Source organism: Elephantulus edwardii, unplaced genomic scaffold (genome assembly GCF_000299155.1).
Source record: "Elephantulus edwardii isolate Elephantulus edwardi_28Jun2011 unplaced genomic scaffold, EleEdw1.0 scaffold00032, whole genome shotgun sequence".
Classification (NCBI taxonomy): Eukaryota; Metazoa; Chordata; class Mammalia; order Macroscelidea; family Macroscelididae; genus Elephantulus; species Elephantulus edwardii.
Window position 1 is genome coordinate 5,735,000 of NW_006399782.1, and position 7,722 is coordinate 5,742,721.

The following is a 7,722-nucleotide window of genomic DNA, read 5'->3' on the forward strand; positions in this document are numbered from 1 at the left end:
CATAGTGCCACTGTTGTAAAGCAGGACTGACATTGGGGTTGGGGGGAATCTAAGAAAAGAGGGGTTAAGTAATGTATACTGCATTGAAACAGACAGGCGAGAGAACTGTTGGAAAGACATATATGATTAGGTATTATTTTCATGGCAAGAGTCCAGAATGTGAGCTGCGTGGGGGAGTAGACTGGGGGGGGGTGTTGTATAATAATGAAAGTTTGTGGGTTTGGGTTTTTTTTTTTACTTTTCAAAGAGAAAAACCAACTGGGGGGAGGGGTGGGTAGGGAGGAAAATGTGCAAAATGAATGACTGGAAAGTCAAAGTCTATAAACTTTCATTAAAATTTCAATTAAAAAAAAGTAATACGGTATGTTGCAACATTAGTACCTTTGATAGCTAATAGAAATTTTTGTGTATCATTTTCTTTTACTTTACCCTTTTCACATGAAGAATACAGAACTCTTGTAAAAAACAAGGAAATCTTTTTACTTATTCAAATATAATAAACCATATTCATATCTTAAAAAAAATCTCATCCAAACAGGAACCCAATTGTTTTTCAAAGCCTTTTTTCCTTCAATTCACTGCCATCACATGGAATAAGAGAGAAAAACACCTCCTGTGCTTTTGAATCTTTCAGATGCTACCAAGGACATAAAGATCATTAGGAATTTAGTCTTACTTTCTTTTCAAAGTGCTATTATTCCCTGCAAGAGGCAGCAAAAGTGGGGAACAATTTATGAACTTCATCTAAGATTACTGGCATACTCACCAAAAGTCCTCAGATGCTGGTTTCTGTTCCACCAAAGTTTCCACATCAGGTCAAAGCAAATGACCTCTGATAGCCTTGGCTGAAAGTTACCCAGCATGGATACCATCCAATTTCACAGCAGTTCATATCAGAAACATCTCTCTTATGCTTCATGGGAAGAATGTCCAGGAAGGGTGTCATGAAAGATCCAAAGACCAAGTTCATCCTTTATTTTCCTACTGACTCACGTTTTTTCTACTCACTTGAATTTCTCTGCATTTTCCTGTATTTCTTCTTTACTCCTTTTTTTCCTATCCTGCCTAAGTACTTTTCCTTTTCTTTAAGAAGCTGGAGTGTGGAAGAACAACGACTGAAGCAATCCCACAGGAAACTCCAGTGACCTACCCCTGCCAGTAGAAGCTGCCCTGCCAGCCCACAGGCCACACTCTCTGGTGGTCTGAATCTACCAGCAGCCCTGAGGGAGAAAGATGGACATCATCTTCCTGTGTGATTCACAGCCTCAGATAAACCTTATTGTCAGCTATGAGAGGATTCCAATTCTCCCATCTTTTTCTCTGAATTACATTTGTAGCTAATGTAATTTGTCACTGTTTCAGACAAGAAAGGTAGAAATTACTCTAAAAGTCATCACACCGTTTCCTAGGTAAGTGTATTTACTGACTCCACAGAGGAATTGGACTAAGGTGCATCTGAATCAGACCATGGTCTCTGCAATCACTTGCTACACCTCTGAGAGCTGGACAACCAATAAGGATGACTGAAGAAGAACTGAAGGCTTTGAGCTGTGTCATTGGAGAAGAGCACTGAACATCCCATATAGGGCCAAATGAACAAACAAATGTGTTTTGGAGAGGGTTCATCTAGAGTGCTCTTTGGAGGCAAAGATGTTGAGGCTTCACCTCACATACTTTGGGCACGATGCTAGGAGGGGCTATTCCTTGCAGAAGGACATGATGCTGGGAAAGTGAGGGGTTGGCAAAGGAGAGGAAGACCCTCAACCGGGTGTACTGACACAGTGACTGCTGCAATGGGCTCTAACGTGTCCAGAAAGGTGAGGATGACACAGGATAGGCTAGGGTTCAGGTCTGTTGTTCATAGGGTCGCTATGGGTCATACTCAAGTCAATGTTACCTAATAACCATAGGAATGAATCAATTTCTCCTAGTTTAATTACAAAGTCTCCTTGCCAATACCTAAAGAGTAAAAGACTCTTATCTCTTCTATAACTATTTGGCTTTGTTAAAGGGTTAAACTATACTGTGACCTGTTTTCCTTAAGAGTGTATGTTTCCCAAGATGCTGTTGCTAGGGACCGCTCTGTTGGCTCTGATTCATACTGACCCTCTGCATCACAGAGCAGACCCCTGCCCGATCCTGTACCATCCTCACAATCTCTGCTCTGCTCAAGCCCATTGCGGCAGTCTCAGGTTCTCCTTCTTCGCTGGCCCCCTATTTTTCAAGCATGATGTGCTTTTCCAAAGACTAGTCCCTCCTGATAACATGCACAGCACAGGAGGTGAAGTCTCTCTCACTATTCTTGCCTCTAGGGAGTTCCCAGGCTGCACTTCTCCCAAGACAAGAGACAGATTGGTTTGTTCTTTTTTCAGACCATGGCATACTCACCATTACCGTCCAATACTTCAAGGACATTAATTCTTCTCTCCTCCTTATTAACTGTCTAACTCCTCCATGTATTTTTCAAGACAGGAAATTTAATTTAATTTCCCATCTTGCTTGACACAGAAATTCACGGGATCTAGGAGTTGATAATGCTATTGTTGTTTGGTGCTGTTGAGGTGGAAACAACTCATAGCTGACCCTGCAGTTTTCAGAGCCTGTTAACTGAATGAGAGGAGATGGTCCATCTCTCTACCTCAGAGCAGCTGATGGACTTGAACTTCCTGCTTTGGGTTGGCAGTACAACTCCTTAACCACTTGAGCTACCAGAGCTCCAATCAAGAGAGAACACAGGCTTTTAATCTCTATAAACTATCCTAATCTCTTTGATTTTAGTAATGTGGTAGATTTAGCTGATCATACATTGGATATCTTTGGCAGCTACCACATGATGTCCATTCAAACATTCTTCATTTGTGTCTGTTTTACTCCAAAATTCATTATGGACTTTAAAAGCATGTTCTAGAAAAATCTGAGATGAAAACATAAGGTTCAGATGGGGAAATAACTAACTGCGAATTACTGAAAAAACATCTAATCATGCTTTATTTTTTTCTGTTTCTTTAAGTCTTTCTTCAAATTATCTGTTATTTCAAAGATGCTGCAGTAATGCTCCTTAAAAGGCTCAGCCCTTTAAATAAGATATGAGCATTGAAATTTCAAAACAACGTATACCTGAATGTAAAAGCTTGATAATAAGTTAGCATACACAGTGTCTGGTGGTTTAGATAAGGAGCTCATGGAGCAGGTACTAACAGAGCAGGTGCAACTACCCTTCACACCACAGGCATTAAGTGATCTTCTAGTAGCTAAGAGCAAACATGTCAGGAGGTTGAAGGAGAAAATTCCATCATCATATCCCATCCTCCCCTCTAATAGCTCTGCTATTATGTGCAGCTACTCAGTAACACCTAATAGGAGTCACACAGAAAAAGATGATACATGCCTCTAAGAACTGTTTTCTTCAATGGCTTGAGTCATTTGGTGACTTCACAGGCAAATTGGGTCAAGTATTTACCAGAATCAGGATAAGTTCTTGCCAGTGTTCAGGTCTCTATTCATTCAGTCACGGATAACTTCAACAGCTTATACCAGAAAGACACATGGGAACAGTCCTTTGGTGCACCCTCACTACCTGCATGCCAGTGCCTCTCCACAGCGAGTGTAGTTGCTTTTCAACTCCAGCTCAAACCTAGAACTGACTATTCAAAGAGTGCCATCTGCAGGATGAACCAAAGTTGTGTAACAACTTGTTTTCTTTCAAATGACTTTCAAAGGCTCTAGGAAAGTAAAAGAAATGAACAGAAGATTTTAAAGGATACCTTGAGAAGACAAAGCAAAATATTATAATAAAACATGCACAGAGCTAGAAGTGGAGAATAAAAAGGGAAACATTCCCTCAGCATTTCTCAAGCTTAAAGAACTGAAAAACAAATTCAAGCTCTGAGTTATACTGAGAGTTCTACTGAGAGATGCTATGGGCAAATGAATGGTCCAAATATCATTTAAAAAAATGATGGAGGGATTACACAGAGTCATTGTACCAAAAAGAATTGGTTGGCACAGAAATATTTTAGGAAATGACAGATGATAGGGAATCAATGGTGATGAGGGGGAAAGTCCAAGCTGCAATGGTAAAAAATAAGGCCCCAGGAAGTAGATGGGATACCAACTGATGTTTCAACTAACAGACACAACCCTGGGCATGCTCCCCAGTCTGTGCCAGGAAATTTGGAAGACAGCTACCTAGCCCACTGACTGGAAGAAATCTGTATTTGTTACCATTCTCAAGAAAGGTGATCCAACAGAATGTGGAGATTATTGAACATTAAGATCACATGCAAGCAATATATTGCTGAAGATCATCCAAAAATGGCTAGAACAATCCATTGACAGAGAATAGCCAGAAGTTCAAGCTAGGTTTAGAAGAAGCTGTGGTACTGGGGATATCACTTTTATTGTTAGATGGATCTTGGCTAAAAGCAGAGAATACCAAAAGAATGTCTACTTCTCTTTTATTGACTATGCAAATGCATTTGACTATGTAGATCATACCAAACTATGGCTAATATTGAGGAAAATAGGAATTACAGAACACTTAATTGTGCTTTTACAAAACCTGTACCTAGACCAAGACGTTGTTGTTTGAACAAAGGAATTTTACATGGTTTAAAATAAAGAAAGAAATGAGTCAGGGCTGTATTCTCTCTCTAAGTCTGTTCAATATATATGTTGAACGAATCATTTGAGAAGCTGGACTTTATGAAGAAGCATATAGTATTGGGATTGGAGGAAGACTCATAAATCTGTGTTATGTAGATGGCACAACTTTTGCTGAAAGGGGGAAAACCTGAAGCACTTTTTGCAGAAGATCAAAAATTGCAGCCTGCACTATGGATTACATGTCAACATCAAGAAAACAAAAAAGCCTCACAACTGGGTTAACAGGCAACATCATGGATGGATTTTTGAAGTTGTCCCTGATTTAATCCTGCTAAGATCCACAAACAACATGGTCAGCAACAACAGTTAAAAGAGATCAGGAGATGTATTACACTGGGAAAGTCTGCTGTTTGGGATCTCTTCAGAGTACTGAAGGGCAAGGATTTCAGCTTAAGGACTAAGGTGCACCTGATCCAAGCCACAGTCTTTTTAATATATATTAGATCACTCTATCTAGAAGTTAACTAGAAATGAAACTTCAATGGCATGTGTGTAATATGGGTTTTGTCGTTGTGTACCATCGACTTAGAACTGACCCTCCAATCGGTTTTCATAGGCAGTAAAATCACACAGGAGGAGGTTGTCCATCTATCTCCCACGAAGCAGCTGGTGGCTTTGAACCATGTACTTATGGGTTGCCAGCGAAACTCCTTACCACTAGGCCACCAGAGCTACATGTATGTAACAGAAGACAACTACATTAATTCTTCATTGATATTGTTTATAAAGAACCTTACACCGAAAGAGTGAGTAGTGGTGAGAATCACAAGTATCACCGCTATCCCACAGGGAGATGTATTTTCCCATGGCATTGCCTAATCTGATCCCCGCAACCGTTTTCTCTGTTGTAGTTCATCTTCCTTGAAAAAGAACAGGTTTCCAGGAGTTGTCATAGATGCAACAGTCTTCTTCTTGCTTTGACTCAAGATAATTTTTTTATGCTGGATACAGAGAATGCGAATCAGTGGTCAAGATTCCCCTTCTGAAACCAGCCTTGAGTCAATGAGTCATAAACTCATAAATTAAAAGACGTTTCTTCACTGCGTCATAACCCTCTGTAGTACTGCTGACAGGGGCCCTAGTCTCCTATTCTACAATGTATATGGCAACCTTTCTGACAACATCTCATCAACAGCAATTCCCAAGCAGCCAAAAACTGAGTTCTCAAGCTTTGGTTTTATAGTTTGCTCATTTGTTTTGTGTTTGTTACTGCTCTTCTAACTAAAGAATTTTCTAATTAAATCTATTAAACCTGATTAAACCCCTGCCTCTCTGCTCAATGAATATTTTCAAACTGAGAAGAGAAATAAGCGAGAAGAAGTGAGCCCTTCCTTTCCTGTCAGGATTGCCTCCTGTTCTCTCCACCTGAGCATGCTGACTGCATCGCACAGGCCAAGAAGGTCTGAAGCAGACCAGTTAGCCAGCCTCTGTTGAGGTGGAAGTCTGTGGACTAGCAAGTCCAGGATGCAGGGCATCTCCTCTGCTCACTCTCTTCCTCAGTGGGGACAAAGAAGTAAGACAGGATTCATTTCCAGACTGTAAAAGCTACCTCAAGAGGCCTATGTACAGAGAGAAAATGAATGGAGGACCTCTAGCTTAGATATTCCCTTTGTAACTCACATCTAGTCTTCCTTTTCTAAACACTCCTAAAAATAGGAGCCTTCTAGAATTTCAAATTATCTCTTCTCTCTCAAAAGAGACAGTCTTATCAGAAAATAGAGGCACTGTGGGAATGTGGACTATACCAGTGTATTACTCGTTGGCTGAGTTAGGAAAAAAGTTGCACTGTATGTCAAACCGGAGGGTTACAGCACCATCTCCTCTTCCTGCCCTCTCTCTTCCTTTTCTTTCTGTAAACGAGCTGGAGAAGTGCATAAGATGCCTGGCGATCCGAGGATACTAGGTCTGTGCTACACCTTGTCCACCAGAAAACATTAGAACCCATGTCTCTATGATGCTTTTGAAGTACAAGCCATTCTACAGAAGGTCCTCATGTGGCTAGAGAGCATTCTGCAGTCCACAGACTGGACTAGTCCACCCACATTCCCTGGGCACAGGTCACAGCAGACCTTGACTTTCTGGCTCCTGCAGACTCTCTTACTTTTCAGCTTTCTAACTTGAGCTTCCCTGGAGATTCCATAATGTCCCCCATCACTTTCCTATCCTCCAGTGAGTTAATTTGATTCTCAATAGGCCCTTTTCTTTTGCACCTACTGCATATTTCTGTCTGAGGCCAGCAACTTCCAGGAGTGAGGTCCTGGGTTCTACAAAATGCCAGGTATGGTGTCCACATCAGGAGGCTGTTTTATCGTGGGCTGAGAGTCAACCCAGCTAAAGTCATCACTGAGCCTTGTCACCCTCACTGTTCTATCAGCACCCATCTGGATGTGCCCTAGTGATGTCCAGCCCAGCTATCCCTCCCCTCCCCTCCCCTCCCCTCCCCTACTGTCTTACCTTTCACTGTAACTGATCACACCAGAGAGACTAGCTGACAAAAATAACTGGAAAAGTGGCATTTCATCATGAAGATGATGACTTTGGGGACCGATCGGGACAGACTCCCCAACAGAGGACTGATTAGAGGGGAACTAGGACAAAATTTTTTGAGGTACAGGCTCTGAGCAAAAATAATTTAGATCATCCACCATTAAAATAAATGGTCATGGTACACCAATGTTCAAAGCAGCATTATTCACCATCGCAAGAACATGGAAACAGCCCAGATGTCCAACCACAAATGAATGGATTGAGAAATTATGGTACATTCACACAATGGAATACTACGCAGCACACAGGAGCAATGATTTTGTAAATTATTAGCTAACTTGGGAGGGACTGGGGAGTATTATGCTGAGTTAACGATCTCAATCCCACAAGGATAAATATTGTCAAACCATTGTTGTAGAATGAATATGAGGATACAGGGGAGGGGGGTGGAAGCAGAGAAATGAGGATTTGCAGGGGGAGGGGGATTAATCATGGGGCTGTACAATTTGTTGGGCGGTGGGTGAGGGAAATTGGAAGAATCTATTCTGGAAAACAATGTATTTGAGTTTT

The 7,722-nt window shown here is 41.2% G+C and overlaps 1 protein-coding gene across 2 annotated transcripts in view; it reads right to left on the minus strand.

Moving 5' to 3' along the window:
• The window catches only part of KALRN (kalirin, RhoGEF kinase), a 797,511-nt gene that overhangs the window by 422,837 nt on the left and 366,952 nt on the right, over positions 1-7,722 (minus strand). The window lies entirely within an intron of this gene.